General features: G+C 47.8%; 1 protein-coding gene across 8 annotated transcripts in view; it reads left to right on the forward strand.

The window, feature by feature from the left end:
* The first annotated feature begins 603 nt into the window (after nucleotides 1-603).
* Nucleotides 604-20,992, forward strand: part of GBF1 (golgi brefeldin A resistant guanine nucleotide exchange factor 1) — a 530,929-nt gene continuing 510,540 nt past the window's right edge. For 4 of the 8 annotated variants that reach the window (XM_063961386.1, XM_063961388.1, XM_063961387.1 and 1 more), the window contains exon 1: nucleotides 604-957. The gene's annotated coding sequence lies outside the window, so the exon portion shown is untranslated. The remainder of the gene's footprint in view (nucleotides 958-20,992) is intronic. The other 4 variants (XM_063961389.1, XM_063961392.1, XM_063961393.1 and 1 more) reach the window with 1 other exon arrangement.

Raw genomic sequence — 20,992 nt, forward strand, 5'->3', positions numbered from 1 at the left:
AGAGAGTCTGTTGCCAGCAGATCTCTCTGAAAATAAAAAAACCTAACAAAATACTTTCTTATAGCAAGCTCAGGGGAGCTCACTAAGTAGCACCCAGCTCGTCCGGGCACAGATTCAAACTGAGGTCTGGAGGAGGGACATAGAGGGAGGAGCCAGAGCACACCAGAATCCAAATACTTTCTTAAAGTGCCCTGTCTCCTGCGGAGCCCGTCTATTCCCCATGGTCCTTACGGAGTCCCCAGCATCCACTAGGACGTTAGAGAAAATGAGATTGTTTGAATGTTCATAAACCATTGAGGTAATCTGCAGGTACAACAATCCAAACACATAAAGCAAATGCATAGTCTAGTCGAGTGCACGGGTGTGCAACCCTCTACCTACAAGTTCACCAAGTCTACCAAGCCCACAGCACACACTTGTGAACAGGATACGTCACATGTGACCTAACCTTTGACACCGCTATGTACTATCATATATACCAATCCCTGATTCTTCAAAGACTGATTGGTTCCCAATTTGCGTTAGTGACGCCCACAAGACTGCCCACACCCGCCCCTCCCTCCACTGCCAGCGACAGCACTCTATTAACTGCTTCCGCCTCCTGGGGAAATGCTTTGGTTCATTGGTCAAGACGTCTGCCTGTCGCCAGTTACCCGCCGCTGATTGGTGTAGAGCTGCGGTTTCCAGGTGTCGTGCTGGGTTGCGTTACCACGTCAGTGAAGTTACAGGGAACTGGAAGACTCTCACCGGCTTCTGGCCGGGCCTTCGCTACGCACCGAGCTCCCAGCTATTCCCGTCATACCCGCTGCATGTGTCAGTCCCGGTCCTCGGCTCCATCTCTCTCTGCTCGGGGATCCGCAGCGATCTTTTATCGTGTCCTGTGCCCCGTGTCTGGATGTGAAGCCAACGTCATCGCCTAGGCCGCCATCTTGGTTCCAGGGTCAATCCCACTGACAGGTAATATCTGGGACTCTGCTTTCCATCACCCAGGGGAAACCGTGCAGCAGAGGGGCATTACTGTCAATCTCCCGCTGCCATATCAGTAAGGTTGTGTCTATGTTCCCTTCGTGAATATCAGTAACGGTGGCAATGGCTGTTACTGGCACCATAACACTGGTGACATAGAAGGTGGGGTGACATAACATGACCCTCTCCAGGAGGAACAGAATGCTCTGCTCCTGGACTTCCATCTTAATTCAAGATTGCCCTCACCTGTGCTGAAATACCCTTCTTATCCATTAACCTGTTCAACACAGGTGCCGGCAATCATCCATTAAAAGAAAATTCCAGAAGCAGAGCATAGTGTCCCTCCTGGAGAGGGTCATGTTGGGAGGTATGGTAATATAGAGCAAGATAAACACAGCAAAAAATACAGGCTTATACTGTGCCCATATCGCCTGCGCCCCCAGGGGGCCTGTCCGCGCCTGCGCCCCCAGGGGGCCTGTCCGCGCCTGCGCCCCCAGGGGGCCTGTCCGCGCCTGCGCCCCCAGGGGGCCTGTCCGCGCCTGCGCCCCCAGGGGCCCTGTCCGCGCCTGCGCCCCCAGCCGCGCATACCCTTCACTGGCAGACACTAACCCATGGAAGTTATTATCCAGAATGATTGCACCAACCCCGCATTATGCTTATTGTGCTGTCTAGTTTTTTTTTTTTTTTCTGGGTGGTTTTCTACTAGCTGTAACACAGTCCATTGCACTATGTGCTATATATTTTTATGTCTGTAAAGCAACTATTGTTCACGCAAGTATATAGGTGTGTGTGTGTGTATATATATATATATATATATACACACACACACACACACACACACACACACACACACACACACGTCGCTGTGCGCCCTTTTTGTTTCAAAAACTGTGCAGGAAATGGAAAAATGAATACTCCAGTAAAGTATAGGTGAGGTGGCCTGTCTTTTAGGATATGTGCTGAATATGCGCACCATCTTGAATGCAAGTCAGTTTAAATTTTATTGCTGCAAACAGATTTGAAATTGCAGCTATGGTTCAAAAGTTACAACACTTTTTTGTTGGAATTACATGCTGTACTGTTCTCCACAAAGGATAGTCATTTAATGTGTTCAACATGTTGTCCCTCTTGGTCAACACAAGTTCAAAGGCACTGGATCCAATCGTCATTCACTCGCGGAAGGATTCTGAAGAAATGCTGGCACACGCTTCTTCAGTGTGTTGCTGGAGATGTCTGTTTCTTACTTTCTCTGCATTCACAAGTGGTGTGAGGTCAGGTGTATGGTGGCCAATCCCGGGATCAGAATCGTCGGGGTCCCAGGATTTAGGGCCAAAAACGTCTGGGATTCAATCCCGGGATTGGAAGGTCCAATCCCGGGGATTAAGGGATCAGCGTTGAGCGTCCACAGGACGCTCAAACGCTGCCCGGCTTCCTCCTTCCGGCTCCCCCGGCGCAGCATGAGGTCACGCTGCGCTGTCAGCCGTGCACTGAGGGAGTGCAGGAAGAGATCTCCGCCCGCCCGCCCTATGTATACGGTTAGTAATGTGTGCGGAGGGAGGGGCGGACACACATTTAAAAGCCAATCCCGGGAATCCCGAGATGGCCATTTTTCAATCCCGATACCCGGGATTGAAAAAAATGGCCCGGGATTGGCTTCCCTAGTCAGGTGAGCTGGGTGGCCCTTCCACAGAACCACGTCGACCAATCAAATGACCAGGAAATTGACCACTGACGAAACTGCTCCATAGTGTGGTGGAGCTCCATCCTGTTGAAAGTAACAGGGGAGGCTGCCATCTTCATTCACAACTGAGGGGAACACCACTTCTTGCAGCATTTCGAGGTAGCTTTGTACATTTAGGTTCTGGTCAATGAAAATGGGTCCAATTACACAGGTACCCCATATCCCACACCACTGTGATGTGAAATTGGAGGTCTCTCTGGGTGCTGGTTGTTAAAATCTGCAGCTATGACACGGAAACTTCGTTCTCCAGACATCAAAATGACCTAAATTCTCTCCTCTTTTGTCAAAGCCATCTTCAGTTACCTGCAACAAAAAAAGTATTGTAACTATTGAACCATAAATGCTATTTTAAATCTGTTTGCAGCAATAAACTTTTCAGCAAATTCTGATGTTATCTGACATGTTACACGACCCCCTTTCCATTTGAAAAAACGGACTTAGATTCAAGATGGCCAATTTCAAGATGGCGACCATGTTCAGTACATACCCTGAAAGATACCTTACTGGAGTATTCAGTTTTCCCAATTCCTGCACAGTTTTTGAAACAAAAGGGTCACCCTATGTATGTGTGTGTGTATACAGTATGTCACCAATTTTTATTAATGACAGTATGAGTCAGTGTTGTATGATCTGAAACCTAAAGCTGGGTACACCCTTGGCGATAATGAAATTCCAGCGATGAACGACAATATATTGAACGATATAGCACATATACGCTGAACGTTATCGTTCAACGATATCGATCAGTGATATCACCGCCGGCATTCCTGGACATGCAGCTCAGCCCGACATTTACGAACAACGTGCGATCGCCATTATTACCCCCGTACACACTGGATGATGTAAGCCTAAAAAATAAATAGCTTTTATTTTTTATGCTGAAATTGCCCAGTGTGTACATGGCTTAAGACCATAAAAGTCACCAATGTGACCATGAAACAGGCTACAGAAGTCCTGAAGTCCTTGTAATCCTAACTTGGAATAGCCATTACAATTTACAGTAGGTTATTTCTTACATGACACAAGTTTTCAGACTGGACATTGAAGTAACTGCAAGAAAACATTGCTGTTTAGAACCAGCCATTCAGGACTTGTTTTTTATGCAGATATTATTTAGTGGGATTCGGTATGATTTTGCGATGGCAGAATGGCAGCTGTCAGAATCCCGACAGCGGTATCCCATCTGTTGGAATCCCAACAGCGAGGCAGTGAGCCCCCCAGTGGGCTTGCTGCGCTCACCACGCTATGGGCCCAATAGCTTGCTTCTCTCGCCACACGTGGGCGTGGACCCACCACCCGAGTTGGAATACCGAGCTGAGGTCGGGATTCCGACCGCTATCATTTCAACACCTGTTGGATTCTGAACGCCGGGATCTTGACAGGCGGTATATTAACTGCATCCTATTTAGTGGACTGTTGTATACTTCCATCTGCATCACGTTTGTGCAGAGATTAGCATATATGGGATATCAGTGTCATGGGCAGATGTACCAAGCCTTGGAGACTGATAGTGGAGAGAGAAAGAAACTATCAGCCACTCCGCTCCTAAGTGTCATCTTTCAAACATGGCCTATAACATGGCAGTTACCAGCTTTTTGGTTGGTACTTTATCTCTCTCTATTTTATTACTCACCAAGGCTAAGTACATTTCCCCCATGTATGAAGTGATTATCTCTTAGAAAGAAAATCCCATCCACATCATGTGGTAAGATGCTGTAGGTGGCTTTGACCATTAAAAGAAGCTTTGTAAATGGTGACTGGGGGGGCGCACAATTGTAACTGATGCAAATGTGTCCGTGGTTGAGAATGGCAATGGCTGTTACTGGTGGTACTTGAGAATCTGGGAAGGTTTTGAGGTTGGAGATGGTGTTATTGTCTCGGCTGTTGGTTGTGGACTAAAGGTCCATACACACTTAACGATAAAATGAGCGACGTTGCTCATTTTCCCCCTCCTTGAGCGACGTCGCTCATTTTATCGTCAAGTGTGTATGCCGCCAGCGCCGACCGATGCGCGGCCCCGCGGGTCGGCAACGATCGTCGCTGTCGGTAGGGCATGCATGAAGGATGTGGACTGTCGTCCACGACCTTCATGCAGGGCTGGCGGGGGCGTGACGTCACTGAGCGATATGGGCGGTCATATCGCTCAGTGAGTACAGGCGGCCGGCCCGGGGGGGGGGGGGGGGGGGGGGGAACGTTAGACGATGTCGCTCACAGAGCGACATCGTCTAATGTGTATGGGCCTTTAGAGGTATGGGGCGTCTGGATCAGACCAGCATTACTGGCGTTTTGAACTTCTTCCAGTGTGAACTATATATAATAACAACTGGGATATGTCTCCTCAATCAGAATTGTCGTGGGTTATGCTGGTATAAATACATGTTTGGTATAAATACATGTAAGGTTTCAAGAAAAATAGTTCAGTATACATATTTATTTATGTCTACATTTGGATTGCATACATATCTGGCTGCATATTTACAACATATGTCATAAAGTAGTTTCTCTAACGTCCTAGTGGATGCTGGGACTCCGTCAGGACCATGGGGAATAGCGGGCTCCGCAGGAGACAGGGCACATCTAAATAAAGCTTTTAGGATCACATGGTGCGTACTGGCTCCTCCCCCTATGACCCTCCTCCAAGCCTCAGTTAGGTTTTTGTGCCCGTCCGAGAAGGGTGCAATCTAGGTGGCTCTCCTAAAGAGCTGCTTAGAAAAAGTTTTTTTAGGTTTAAATCTCAGTGAATCCTGCTGGCAACAGGATCACTGCATCGAGGGACTTAGGGGAGAGATTTCCAACTCACCTGCGTGCAGGATGGATTGGAGTCTTAGGCTACTGGACACTTAGCTCCAGAGGGAGTCGGAACACAGGTCCTCCTGGGGTTCGTCCCGGAGCCGCGCCGCCGATCCCCCTTACAGACGCTGAAGACGGAGGTCCGGAAAGCAGGCGGCAGAAGACTCCTCAGTCTTCATGAAGGTAGCGCACAGCACTGCAGCTGTGCGCCATTGTTGCTACACGTCTCACTGATTCAGTCACGGAGGGTGCAGGGCGCTGCTGGGGGCGCCCTGGGCAGCAATATTAAATACCTTTAGTGGCAAAATAAATACATCACATATAGCCATTAAGGCTATATGTATGTATTTAACCCAGGCCAGTTTTCTTAAAACCCGGGAGAAAAGCCCGCCGAAAAAGGGGCGGAGCTTATTATCCTCAGCACTCGGCGCCATTTTCCTGCTCAGCTCCGCTGGTGAGGAAGGCTCCCAGGACTCTCCCCTGCACTGCACTACAGAAACAGGGTAACAAAGAGAAGGGGGGCATAATTTGGCGATATTGATATATTAAAAGCGCTTATATCAAAAACAACACCTTCTAGGGTTGTTTATATACATTTATAGCGTTTTTGGTGTGTGCTGGCAAACTCTCCCTCTGTCTCCCCAAAGGGCTAGGAGGGTCCTGTCTTCGATTAGAGCATTCCCTGTGTGGCTGCTGTGTGTCGGTACGTGTGTGTCGACATGTATGAGGACGATGTTGGTGTGGAGGCAGAGCAATTGCCGGTAATGGTGATGTCACCCCCTAGGGAGTCGACACCGGAATGGATGGCTTTAGTTATGGAATTACGTGATAATGTTAGCACATTACAAAAGTCAGTTGACTAAATGAGACGGCCGGAAAACCAGTTAGTACCGGCTCAGGCGTCTCAGACACCGTCAGGGGCTGTAAAACGTCCCTTACCTCAGTCAGTCGACACGGGTACCGACACAGATGAATCTAGTGTCGACGGTGAAGAAACAAACGTATTTTCCAATAGGGCCACACGTTATATGATCACGGCAATGAAGGAGGCTTTGCAGATCTCTGATACTGCTGGTACCTCAAAAAGGGGTATTATGTGGGGGGTGAAAAAACTACCTGTAGCTTTTCCAGAATCAGAGGAATTGAATGACGTGTGTGACGAAGCGTGGGTTAACCCAGATAGAAAACTGCTAATTTCCAAGAAGTTATTGGCATTATACCCTTTCCCACCAGAGGTTAGGGCGCGCTGGGAAACACCCCCTAGGGTGGATAAGGCGCTCACACGTTTATCAAAGCAAGTGGCGTTGCCGTCTCCTGATACGGCCGCCCTCAAGGATCCAGCAGATAGGAGGCTGGAAACTACACTGAAGAGTATATACACACATACTGGTGTTATACTGCGACCGGCAGTAGCCTCAGCCTGGATGTGCAGTGCTGGGGTAGTGTGGTTGGATTCTCTGACTGAAAATATTGATACCCTGGATAGGGACAGTATTTTATTGACTCTAGAGCAATTAAAGGATGCTTTTCTTTATATGCGAGATGCTCAGAGGGATATTTGTACTCTAGCATCAAGAGTAAGCGCGATGTCCATATCTGCCAGAAGAAGTTTATGGACGCGACAGTGGTCAGGTGATGCGGATTCCAAAAGGCATATGGAAGTATTGCCATATAAAGGAGAGGAATTATTTGGGGTCGGTCTTTCGGACCTGGTGGCCACGGCAACTGCCGGCAAATCCACTTTTTTACCTCAGACCCCCTCCCAACAGAAAAAGACACCGTCTTTTCAGCCGCAGTCCTTTCGCTCCTATAAAAACAAGCGACCAAAAGGACAGTCTTATCTGCCGCGAGGCAGAGGAAAGGGTAAGAGAGGGCAGCAAGCAGCCCCTGCCCAGGACCAGAAGCCCGCCCCGGGTTCTACAAAGCCATCAGCATGACGCTGGGGCTTTACAAGCGGACTCAGGAGCGGTGGGGGGTCGACTCAAGATTTTCAGCAATCAGTGGGCTCGCTCACAAGTGGACCCGTGGATCCTGCAGATAATATCTCAGGGTTACATGTTGGAGTTCGAAAGGTCTCCCCCTCGCCGGTTCCTAAAGTCTGCTTTACCAACGTCTCCCTCAGAAAGGACGTCGGTTTTGGAAGCCATTCACAAGCTGTATTCTCAGCAGGTGATAGTCAAGGTACCCCTCCTACAACAGGGAAAGGGGTATTATTCCACACTATTTGTGGTACCGAAGCCGGACGGTTCGGTAAGACCTATTCTAAACCTGAAATCCTTGAACCTGTACATACAGAAATTCAAGTTCAAGATGGAGTCACTCAGAGCAGTGATAGCGAATCTGGAAGAAGGGGACTTCATGGTGTCCCTGGACATAAAAGATTCTTATCTGCATGTCCCAATTTACCCCTCACACCAAGGGTATCTCAGGTTCGTGATACAAGACTGTCATTATCAGTTTCAAACGCTGCCGTTTGGTTTGTCCACGGCCCCTCGGGTCTTTACCAAGGTAATGACCGAAATGATGGTTCTTCTACGAAGAAAAGGCGTATTAATTATCCCTTACTTGGACGATCTCCTGATAAGGGCAAAGTCCAGAGAACAGCTGGAAGTCGGTGTAGCACTAACCCAGGTAGTGCTTCAGCAACACGGGTGGATTCTGAATCTTCCAAAATCTCAATTGACCCCGACAACTCGTCTGCTGTTCCTGGGAATGATTCTGGACACGGTTCAGAAAAAGGTGTTTCTCCCGGAGGAGAAAGCAAGGGAGTTATCCGAACTTGTCAGGAACCTCCTAAAACCAGGAACTGTGTCAGTACATCAATGCACAAGAGTCCTGGGAAAGATGGTGGCTTCTTACGAAGCGATTCCATTCGGCAGATTCCATGCACGGACATTTCAGTGGGATCTGCTGGACAAATGGTCCGGATCGCATCTGCACATGCATCAGCGGATAACACTGTCACCAAGAACAAGGTTGTCTCTCCTGTGGTGGTTGCAGAGTGCCCATCTGTTAGAGGGCCGCAGATTCGGCATACAGGACTGGGTCCTGGTGACTACGGATGCCAGCCTACGAGGCTGGGGAGCAGTCACACAGGGAAGAAACTTCCAGGGCGTGTGGTCAAACCTGGAGACGTCCCTTCACATAAATATACTGGAGCTAAGAGCGATCTACAATGCTCTAAGCCTGGCAAAATCGCTGCTTCAGGGTCAGCCGGTGTTGATCCAGTCGGACAACATCACGGCAGTCGCCCACGTAAACCGACAAGGCGGCACGAGAAGCAGAAGAGCAATGACAGAAGCTGCAAGGATTCTGCGCTGGGCGGAGAATCATGTCATAGCACTGTCGGCAGTGTTCATCCCGGGAGTGGACAACTGGGAAGCAGACTTCCTCAGCAGACACGACCTTCACCCGGGAGAGTGGGGACTTCATCCAGAAGTCTTCCACATGATTGTGAACCGTTGGGAAAGACCAAAGGTGGACATGATGGCGTCTCGCCTCAACAAAAAATTGGACAGATATTGCGCCAGGTCAAGAGACCCTCAGGCAATAGCTGTGGACGCTCTGGTAACACCGTGGGTGTACCAGTCAGTGTATGTGTTCCCTCCTCTGCCTCTCATACCAAAGGTACTGAGAATTATACGGAAAAGAGGAGTAAGAACAATACTGGTGGCTCCGGACTGGCCAAGAAGAACTTGGTATCCGGAACTTCAAGAGATGCTCACGGAGGATCCATGGCCTCTACCTCTAAGAAGGGATCTGCTTCAGCAGGGACCTTGTATGTTCCAAGACTTACCGCGTCTGCGTTTGACGGCATGGCGGTTGAACGCCGGATTCTAAAAGAAAAGGGCATTCCAGAGGAAGTTATTCCTACCTTGATTAAGGCTAGAAAGGAAGTGACTGTACAACATTATCACCGCATTTGGCGAAAATATGTTGCGTGGTGTGAGGCCAAGAAGGCTCCAACGGAAGAATTTCAATTGGGTCGATTCTTACATTTCCTGCAAGCAGGATTGTCTATGGGCCTAAAATTGGGGTCCATTAAAGTTCAAATTTCGGCCTTATCAATCTTCTTCCAGAAGGAATTGGCATCAGTGCCTGAAGTACAAACTTTTGTCAAAGGTGTACTACATATACAACCCCCAATAGTGCCTCCAGTGGCACCGTGGGATTTGAACGTAGTTTTGAATTTTCTCAAATCTCATTGGTTTGAGCCTCTAAAATCGGTAGATTTAAAATACCTTACATGGAAGGTAACCATGCTATTGGCCCTGGCTTCAGCCAGGAGAGTTTCAGAGTTGGCGGCTTTATCATACAAAAGCCCATATCTGATTTTCCATTCGGACAGGGCAGAACTGCGGACACGTCCTCATTTTCTCCCTAAGGTGGTTTCGGCTTTTCACTTGAACCAGCCTATTGTGGTGCCTGCGGCTACTAGCGACTTGGAGGACTCCAAGTTACTGGACGTTGTCAGAGCATTAAAAATATATATTTCAAGGACTGCTGGAGTCAGAAAATCTGACTCGTTGTTTATATTGTATGCACCCAACAAGATGGGTGCTCCTGCGTCTAAACAGACGATTGCACGTTGGATCTGTAGCACAATCCAACTTGCACATTCTGTGGCAGGCCTGCCACAGCCTAAATCTGTAAAGGCCCACTCCACAAGGAAAGTGGGCTCATCTTGGGCGGCTGCCCGAGGGGTCTCGGCATTACAACTTTGCCGAGCAGCTACGTGGTCAGGGGAGAACACGTTTGTAAAATTTTACAAATTTGATACTCTGGCTAAGGAGGACCTGGAGTTCTCTCATTCGGTGCTGCAGAGTCATCCGCACTCTCCCGCCCGTTTGGGAGCTTTGGTATAATCCCCATGGTCCTGACGGAGTCCCAGCATCCACTAGGACGTTAGAGAAAATAAGAATTTACTTACCGATAATTCTATTTCTCATAGTCCGTAGTGGATGCTGGGCGCCCATCCCAAGTGCGGATTGTCTGCAATACTTGTACATAGTTATTGTTACAAAGATCGGGTTATTACTATTGTTGTGAGCCATCTTTTCAGAGGCTACTTCGTTTTTTGTTATCATACTGTTAACTGGATTCAGATCACAAGTTGTACGGTGTGATTGGTGTGGCTGGTATGAGTCTTACCCGGGATTCAAGATCCTTCCTTATTGTGTACGCTCGTCTGGGCACAGTACCTAACTGAGGCTTGGAGGAGGGTCATAGGGGGAGGAGCCAGTACGCACCATGTGATCCTAAAAGCTTTATTTAGATGTGCCCTGTCTCCTGCGGAGCCCGCTATTCCCCATGGTCCTGACGGAGTCCCAGCATCCACTACGGACTATGAGAAATAGAATTATCGGTAAGTAAATTCTTATTTTTCTATTTATTTATTGGTTTTCATCATACATCGGAGGCAAGTTTGTGTGTGGAGTATACATAGTGGTTAAAGTGATCTGGTATACTACGTTATGTCAGGCCAGCTCTTCTCACCACTGCTGTTTTAACTTACTACTTGGTGATCAATTGGCACAAACTTGTTTCCAATGCAAAATCTATATTAGTTGAGTTATTAACCTATGTTTCAGTGCATTTGGGCTTCAAAAAAATGTATAGCTCTTTAAGATGATAGTTAATTTACCTGAACGATGTTCAGGCAAAATGTTTAGAACTTACACACTACACTGTGTTAGGGAGTATCACCTAGTTGTATAAGATGATACACAAACAATACAGTACAGCAATTGTGCTGCTGTAAATTCGAATAAGCAGACCTCCATCTTGCAAACAGGTTAGCTTCAGTGCAGTGATTAATTTTTATCATCAAGGAATAGCCAAGATCACATATAGCAATGATTTGAGTTTGTGCACAATATACCGTAATATAACAAAGAACTGTATGTATAATTATTGTGACCTTTTCCTACTCTCTCTCTCTAACAAAACACGTACATGCACCTTAAGATGTGCATTCAAACAAAGGACTGTTGTTGTCACGCTTATACCATTCCCTTACCTGGCCTTAGAATGTGGGATCAAAAGTCTCCATTTTATATAGCCAAGTGATTGACATACTACGTTTTGAAATCACTAATTATTGTGCATTTAGATTAGAATAATATACACTAGGCACGCTGTACCAACATGATAAGTACAGACAAGTTACACTAGTGTGCTGAAGTCTTTGGCCAAGGAAAATAATTAGTAATAAAAGACAAAATGTAGTGAAATAATGATATTTTTTTTTTTTTTTATTAATAATGTTTTACATGATATTGTTACTAAACATTATCAAAATTATTTCTAACTAACTGTAGTACCTGGCTGTTTAACTGTATGACTTCTACAATTATCTAACACCTGTTCTCCAACCATCCTTCGAACATACTGACTTCTTCTGGTTCCGAAAAGTTCAAATTTGGACTCGCCGGTCCAAAATTCTTTTTCCCACTGATCCAGTGTCCAATACCATTGTTCTTTGGCCCATCTAAGGCATTTTGCTTTATTTACAGACCTCAACAATGGTTTTCTGCAAGCTATGCAACCATTTAGACTTACATTATGCAGTCATCTTTTAACTGTATCAACTGATACTGGAATTTGTCTAATTCCTCTTGCGTCCTAAAGGATGCTGGGGTCCACATTAGTACCATGGGGTATAGACTGGTCCACCAGGAGCCATGGGCTCTTTAAGAGTTTAACAGTGTGGGCTGGCTCCTCCCTCTATGCCCCTCCTACCAGACTCCGTTTAGAAAACGTACCCAGTGGAGCCGGTCACAGCTAGGGGAGCTCCTAGAGCTTTTCTGGTTTTTTTTTTTTTTTTTTAAGAGATGTTAGGCACAGGGAAGCTGCTGGCAAGAGCCTCCCTGCTTCCTGGGACTTAGGGGGGGAGTAGTGTCCAACCCTTGAGGTTAATGGCCACTATCTCCGCTGACAGGACACTGAGCTCCTGAGGGTGATGATAGCAAGCCCCCGAGTCGACCGCTCGCTCCCGCAGCATGCCGCCACCTCCCAACAGAGCCAGAAGATCGCGGTGGTGAGTAGGACACCCGTGACCCGACAAGCGGGGAGCCCGTGAGAATGGCGGCATCAGGGTGGGAGCGCAGCGCCAGAGGGCTCAGAGGCAGACAGTGCGGCGCTGTGAGTGGCACCCTGGGCCAGCGATATACCCTACAAACTGGTCACTAGATTTCAGGGACTCTGTCTACTGTCAGCGTTTTATTACCTCAGGCTAGTAAGAAGATTTAAAAGTTCGGGAAGACGCGCCATTACAAGGGGCCGGAGCTTTTCAGAGCGGATCCAGCACTCTTCAGCGCCATTTTCTCCCTGCAGATCAAACACAGACGCTGACAGGGAGCGCTGACCCTCCACACTCCAGCTATCCTGTACGGTACCAGGGGGTGTATTAAGGTTTCTCAGTCAGCGCCAGACTCTTATTATTATAACTGCCTACTGTGCGCTGTGTATGCTGGCTCCTGAACTCTGTCTCTCTCTGAAGGTACTTGGCGGAAACTGTCTGACATTTTCCTGTGTGTATGTATGTATGTATGTATGTTATATATCTCACATTGCAATGTCCAGGGACTCTGGGGGTCTCTGAGATGATCGTAGCTGTGCTAAATTTAGCACAGCTGCGATCATTCACACTGACATGCGGGGGGACGCCCAGCACAGGGCTATCCCACCCCGCATGTCAGTGCCGCACCCCCCCCCCCCCGCAGAAGTGCAAAGGCATCGCACAGCGGCGATGCCTTTGCACTTCAAGAGTAGCTCCCGACCAGCGCAGCTTTACCGTGTTGCCCGGGAGCTACTCATCGCTCCCTGGCCCGCAGCGGCTGCGTGTGACGTCACGCAGCCGCTGCGGCCCGACCCCCGTTCAGTCCGGCCACGCCTGCGTTGGCCGCACCGCGCCCACGAAACGACGGCCAAACTCCGCCGTTCGCCCGCCCAGCGACCGCCTCTGCCTGTCAATCAGGCAGAGGCGATAGTAGCGGCCCGACGGCCTTCGGCCTTCTGGCATGCGCAGTCGCGCTTCGGCGCATGCGCAGTTCTGACCCGATCGTACTGCTGCAATAAATTGCAGCGTGCGATCGGGTAAGAATGATCCCCTCTGTGTCTTGTGCTGCAGAGTATGTATCTTCTCCAGAGGAGTCTATTCCATGTACTCAGGAATGCAATATACTGTCTCAGCCTTCTGAATCCGAACCCCAGTGGATGGCTTCTATTAAGGGGATGATATCCCAGATTTCATCTAGGATAGACATTGAGACTGAAAAAATCTGTAAAGGTTATGTCAACTCCCACTACCTCATTTAAATCACCTGGTATATGCCCCCATAAGCGTGCTCTTGCCCAAATAATGCAAGTCGACACGGATACCGACTCTGATACAGAGGACGGTGATAGGAATATACTGAGGGGGGAGGCCTCCCTTGCTAAGGGGGTGCTGCTCATGATTGAGGCTATACGGGACGTTTTACACATTACTGATAAGGTTCCTGAGCAGGTGGAGGAGGCTTATTTTACTGACAATAAGAAAGTCTCCCTGACCTTCCTTGCGTCTAAGGAATTAAACGCATTATTTGACAAATCCTGGGAAAACCGGGAGAAAAAATTCCAGATCCCATAGAGGGTTCTTGTTGCCTTTCCTTTCCCTGAAGAGGATAAGAAAAAGTGGGAAAATTCCCCTATAGTAGATGCTTCTGTATCTAGATTGTCTAAAAAGGTGATTTTACCTGTACCCGGGTCTATGCTTTGAAAGAGCCAGCAGACCGCAAGATTGAGACTACGCTCAAATCCATACACACTGAGTCAGGAGTGGCACTAAGGCCCACTATCGCTTGTGCATGGATTTCTAAAGCCATAGTAAAGTGGTCAGGTATGTTATTAGAGGATTTAGATACTATGGACAAAAGTGACATTGAAATGGTTTTTCGTCACATACAGGATTCTGCAGGTTTCGTGGTGGAGGTCATAAAGGACCTTGGTAATCTGAATGCACGGACATCGTCCATGGCTGTCTCAGCATGCAGGGGACTCTGGCTGCGCCAATGGTCTGCGGATGCGGAATCTAAGAAGAGTGTGGAGAACCTACCCTTCACAGGTCAGGCTCTATTTGGGGAGGCTTTGGATGCGTGGATCTCTACGGCAACTGCCGATAAGTCAACCTTCATTCCCTCAGCCACTCCGACGGCAAAGAAGTCCTTTTCTACGTCTACGATGCAGTCCTTTCGGACCGCAAAGGTTAAGAAGTCCAAAGCCTATTCTACTTTCTTCAGAAGTGGTCGGGGAAAATCCAGAAAACCTGCACCGACAGGTTCCCAGGAACAGAAGTCGGCTTCTGTTTCCTCAAAATCCTCAGCATGATGGTGGACCTCCCAGCCTGGAGATCGGACAGGTGGGAGCCCATCTGCGAAATTTCAGTCAGGTCTGGGTGTCCTCAGGCCTGGACCCCTGGGTGCAAGATATTGTATCCCAGAGGGGTACAGACTGGAGTTTCAAGAACTCCCACCTCACAGATTCTTTAAATCGGGTTTACCAGCTTTGCTGACAGAAAGGGCTATCCTGCAGGAAGCCATTCAAAGATTGAAAAAGGCAAATGTCGTTATTCCAGTTCCACCTCATCTGGTAAACAAGGGTTTTTACTCCAACCTATTCGTGGTACCAAAACCGAACTGTTCGGTCAGACCAATATTGAACCTCAAATCATTAAATCCTTATTTGATGGAATCTCTGAGGGTGGTGATCTCCGGTCTGGAAGAGGGGAAATTCCTGGTATCACTGGATATCAAGGATGCGTACCTTCACATTCCAATTTGGCCGCCACACCAGGCGTATCTCAGATTTGCTCTGTTGGACTGTCACTATCAGTTCCAGGCGCTGCCATTCGGCCTATCCACAACACCGAGGGTGTTCATGTTCACCAAGGTAATGGCAGAGATGATGCTGCTACTCCGCAAGCAGGGAGTAAACATAATTCCATATTCTCACTATAGATTGTAAGCTCGTGAGCAGGGCCTTCCTACCTCTGTCTGTTTTTACCCAGTTTTGTTCTATTACTGTTGTTCTAATTGTAAAGAGCAACGGAATATGCTGCGCTATATAAGAAACTGTAAATAAATAATATGTGGACGATCTGATAAAAGCGTCGTCCAGGGAGAAATTGTCCATTGTTCTCACAACTCGACTACTCGGGGATCATGTGTGGATCCTGAATCTTCAAAGTCACATTTGGAGCCAACAAGGAGATTTTCTTTCCTATGGATGATCCTCGACATGGAAGTGCAAAGGGTATTTCTACCGGTGGAGAAAGCGTTGGTGATACACATAATGGTCTGGGAGGTCTTGAAGCCTGCCCGGGTATCGGTTCATCAGTGAATTTGCCTTCTGGGGAAGATGGTGGCCTCCTACAAGGCTCTACAGTACGGAAGATTTCATGCACGGTCCTTCCAACTGGATCTCCTAGTCAAGTGGTCGGGATCTCACCTACACATGCACCAGAGAATTCGTCTGTCGCCGAAAGCCAGGATTTCACTCCTCTGGCTGCATATGCCTCACCTTCTTGAGGGCCGCAGGTTCGGGATTCAGAGCTGGATCCTTCTAACCACGGATGCAAGTCTCAGAGGCTGGGGCGCGGTCACCCAAGGGGAAAACATCCAAGGAAGGTGGTCAAGTCTGGAATCCATCCTTCCGATAAACATTCTGGAACTAATGGCCATGTACAACGGCCTTCTACAAGCGGCACTTCTGCAAGATCAGGCCATTCAGGTGCAGTCGGACACTGTAACGACGGTGGCCTACATAAACCGACAAGGCGGAACAAAGAGCAGAGCTGCAATGGCAGAGGTATCAAAGATCCTCCTCTGGGCAGAAAAGCACGCAATGGCGCTGTCGGCAATCTTCATTCCGGGAGTGGACAACTGGGAAGCGGACATCCTCAACAGACAATATCTCCATCCAGGAGAGTGGGGACTCCATCCCGAGGTGTTCGCAGTGGTGACAAGTCTTTGGGGCGTCCTTCAAATAAACATGATGGCCTCCTGCCTCAACAAGAAGCCTCGCAGGTACTGTTCCAGGTCAAGAGACCCACAGGCACCTGAACTCTTGTTCTTTTTATAAGTTTTAGAATCTTTGGGATAAGTGGAACTGGAGGAAACCCATACACCGACTAGAAGATCCACAGAGTTACCAGTGCGTGTATGGGTTTCCGCCAGTTCCACTCATCCCAAAGATTCTAAAACTTATAAAAAGAACAAGAGTTCAAGTGATTCTCATTGCTCCAGACTGTCAAGACGAGCTTGGTACGCGGACCTTCTGGAGTTACTGAAGGAAGATACGAGGCCTCTTCCTCTTCGAGAGGACCACAACAGGGGCCGTTCGCTTATCAAGACTTGCTGCGGCGGCTACGTTTGACGGCATGGAGGTTGAACGCCTGATCTTAGCTCTGTAAGGCATTCCGAACAAGGTTATTCCTACCCTGATCCAGGCTAGGAAAGGAGTAACGTCTAAACATGACCATCACATTTGGAAAAAGTATGTGTCTTGGTGTGAATCCAAGAAGTTTCCTACAGTGGAGTTTCAACTTTGGCGGTTTCTCCTCTTTCTGCAAGCAGGTGTGGATGTGGGCCTGTGTTTGGGCTCCATAAAGGTCCAGATTTCGACCTTGTCCATTTCCTTCCAGAAACAATTGCCTTCTGACACAGGTTTATTGCACATGAGCGTGCATAACCCATGTTGCCTTGCGGTGTAAATGGTCCCAGGTTAAATAATCTGGGTTGAGTGACACAGTATTCCAACTCTGGTAGCTTGCAGAGTTGAATGCGGGTTCAACTGGCGACCTGTGCTGTGTAAACTCCCGTTCACAGTGAATGGACAGGCGGCACATGGAGATCATGTGATCTCCAAGTGCTGCCACGTCATCCGCAACGTCACCAACCCGGCAATAAGCCGGGTTGGAGACAGCAGTGGGAAAGGGGCCTGAGGTGGGTCGCAGCCAGGTAGTACCTGTGTCAGGCTCCCGGATGTGACCCGCCTCAGTTGGTGTAAAAGTGGTATACAGTATGCTATATTTGATATTATGCTATACTGCTGGACCTCACAATAGTTTTTTTTTTTTTTTTTTTTATTCCCCCACATTTGAGATTCTGGGGGAAATGTATGAAGCAATGAAAAGAGTGGAGAAGTAGCCCATGGCAACCAATCGGCTTTGAGGTAGCATTTAACACGTGCATACTATAAAGTTATAGTTAGTAGCTGATCTCCAGTGTCCACTAGCTCTCTTCTCCACTATGTCCCCTTATACCTATTTAGTGTGAGGGCACATTTATTCACCTTTGTACGACATACATTTCATGGGTGTCCCAGTTACTACCTCTGTTCCTGATAGACATTGTCAGTGAAATTAAATTTACCTTTTTGATCTTTGAGAACATGGCTATCTTTTGCATAGCTAGATAATTATTACAGGATCCTGTCAGGAATCCTGCGCGTCGGAATCCTGGCAGTCAGAATACTGACGCCAGAATACAGACTGCCATCCTGAATAGTGTCTCCGGCCTGGCACTGGAATTTCGATAGCCACTGGATCCCGAGTGAGCAGCCACCGCCACACTGGAGAGGTATGCTGCGGGTTGGGGGAATGTTAGGTTTAAGCTGTGGAGGGAGGGCTAGGGTTAGGCTATACAGCAGGGTTATCTCAACCCATTTATAACATTAATGCTTTCTATTTATTTGGTACCTCCATAAGTATGAAATTCATAGATAATATAATTTCTCATACGTCCTAGAGGATGCTGGGGATGCTTCAAGAACCATGGGGTATAGACGGGATCCGCAGGAGACATAGGCACACTTTAAGACTTTGGGTGTGAACTGGCTCCTCCCTCTATGCCCCTCCTCCAGACTCCAGTTTAGATTCTGTGCCCAGTGAGACTGGTCACACACGGGAGCTCTACTGAATTTCTCTGAAAAGACTTTGTTAGGTTTATTATTTTCAGGGAAATCTGCTGGCAACAGGCTCCCTGCTTCGTGGGACTGAGGGGAGAGAAGCAGACCTACTTCTTCCGAGTTCAAGGGCTCTGCTTCTTAGGCTACTGGACACCATTAGCTCCAGAGGTTTCGATCACTTGGTGCGCCTAGCTGCTTGTTCCTGGAGCCGCGCCGTCACCCCCCTCACAGAGCCAGAAGAAAGAAGCCGGGTGAGTAAAAGAAGACTTCAGTGACGGCAGAAGACTTCAGTGTTGAGGTACCGCAGTGGTCGCGCTGCGCGCCATGCTCCCTCACACACAGCGGCACTGGCAGGGCGCAGGGGGGGGGGGGGCGCCCTGGGCAGCATGAACACTGAAGTTTTTCAACTGGCAAATATGTATATTATAAGTGCCTAGGCACTAAATATAGACGCCCGCCAGTATAATTATGTAGATTTGAGTGGGACTGAAGCGCGCCGGTGAGGCGGTGTGGCTTAGCCCTCACAGCTCTTCCAGCGCCATTTTCTCCTCACAGAGACGCTGGTCCTTCCTAAACACTGCTGTATAGATCAGAGTGGAAAACGAGGGGGGGGGCACAGTGGTTTGGTGTAATATAAATTGTAATAAAAACACTATATCATGGGCGCTGGGGAAAATGAGCTGGTAAACTCCTTCTGTGTTTCCATGACAGAATGTACTGGGGTCTATCCCTTATAGCCAGTGTAATGTCGGTGGGTGTTTGGTACACGTGTGTCGGCATATGTGAGGCTGAGGGCTGTGCCACAAAGGGAATGACTATGTCGGTGCTGTCGACTCCTAATGGTACTTGGTACATGTAAATATGTCAACATGTCAGTAGAGGTATATTTTTCCCAAGAGAAAACCTATATGGGAGACACAGACGTGGGGGGTGTCCCTGTCGGCACCAACAATATCTGACTGGGTGAATATGGACATGATAATATGATGCATATCAGATAGATCTATACCTATATGTAATATGTATGTATAGTATGATTATATAGGTCTGTGGCACGATCACAGACGTGATAATGTTATGGGGGAGTCATATCTATAGAATAGATTTCTCTCAGACCCCTCAGGGGCGCAAAAATGTTATTTTGCCCAGTTACTACTCCCTGAGATCGACTCGAAAATCTTTCTTAGGTCGACCATAGTGTTTCCTGATCAGATCCTCGAAAATTGGCATTCAGTACCTGTTCATACACATTAGAACGTATTAACGTCACTAGGGACCTTGCTGTTCCTGACAAAAAATATGAATGCTGAGGTAAAGTTTTTCCTTCTCAATGGATAGAAGGTGAGAGTCAACCTCTTCTGCACAGGGCCCTGTCACAAAGGATCGTATGCAGGAAGATATGTGATACTCTAATTATGTGTCCGCATGTACGTTGTTTATACTTGCATTACATGCGCATGGGGTAGTAGTTGTATGCAACTTAAGTTGAGTCATGTCTATATCATTGCAGCATACTGCCGTGCGACTACAAGGTATATAGGACTCTTGTTTTCGCATGCCACTTCCATGGCGGTCTCGACTAGGAGGGCGTTGTGGATTCACCAATAGAATGCTGAGGCTGACTCCGAGAAGAACTGGAGTATCTTCCCTATGAAGGTGAAGCCTGGTTTGGGGATGGCCTTGTTAAGTTGATCTCTGCAGATACCAGTGGTAAGTCTACCTTCTTGACTTATGTTCCCTCACAACGGTTGGTGATGCATTTTTGTAGGATGCAGTCATTTCGACCGAATGGATACGGTTTTCCCTTTCTTTGCAGGTAGAGGAAGGTGAAAAGGTAAGAGGTCAGAAGCCTTTTCAAGTTAGCAGAAACAGAAATCATCCTCTGTTTCTACCACATCCACCGCATGTCGCTGGGTCTATCTTGCGGGAGCCCACACCGGAGGGACCACTGGAACAGACATGGACCAGTGAGTTTAAAGAATAGAGTCCCAAGGGGGACTTACTGGAGTTTCCAGACGATTCCCCTCACTGATTTTTCAAATAAACCTTTCCAATTCTCCTCTGGACGGGGAGGTAGTATGCGACGCCATACAAGAGTTGGGTCAGGATCAGGTCATTGTCCTGCTGTCCCAGTCAAATAAAAAAAAAAAAAAAGTATAAAAGCTGGTATTCAAGCTTTTTCGTGCTTCTGAGGCTGGAAGGCTCGGTCAGAACAATTCCAAACAATTTCTACTTAAGAAGTTGAACTACAAGATGGTATCTCTCTGGGCAGGGATCTCCAATCGGTTAAGGAAAAAGAGGGTCTAAATACGGTTCTTCCGCATTAGTCTTACCTGGTTTGCTATTCAGTATTGTCAGTGCCAATTCACCGGAGTGATGGCGGTATGATGGTTTTCTTCAATAGTAAAAGAGTCATTATTACTCTGTACTGGGACGCTCTCCTGCGTACGGGGAGGGCAAGAAACAAGTGGTACAAAACGTTGTTTTATCCCTGACGAATCTTCAACAAAGTGGTTGGCTCCTGAACTTGCCAGAATCACGGTTGAT

Source organism: Pseudophryne corroboree, chromosome 3 (assembly GCF_028390025.1).
Source record: "Pseudophryne corroboree isolate aPseCor3 chromosome 3, aPseCor3.hap2, whole genome shotgun sequence".
NCBI lineage: Eukaryota > Metazoa > Chordata > Amphibia > Anura > Myobatrachidae > Pseudophryne > Pseudophryne corroboree.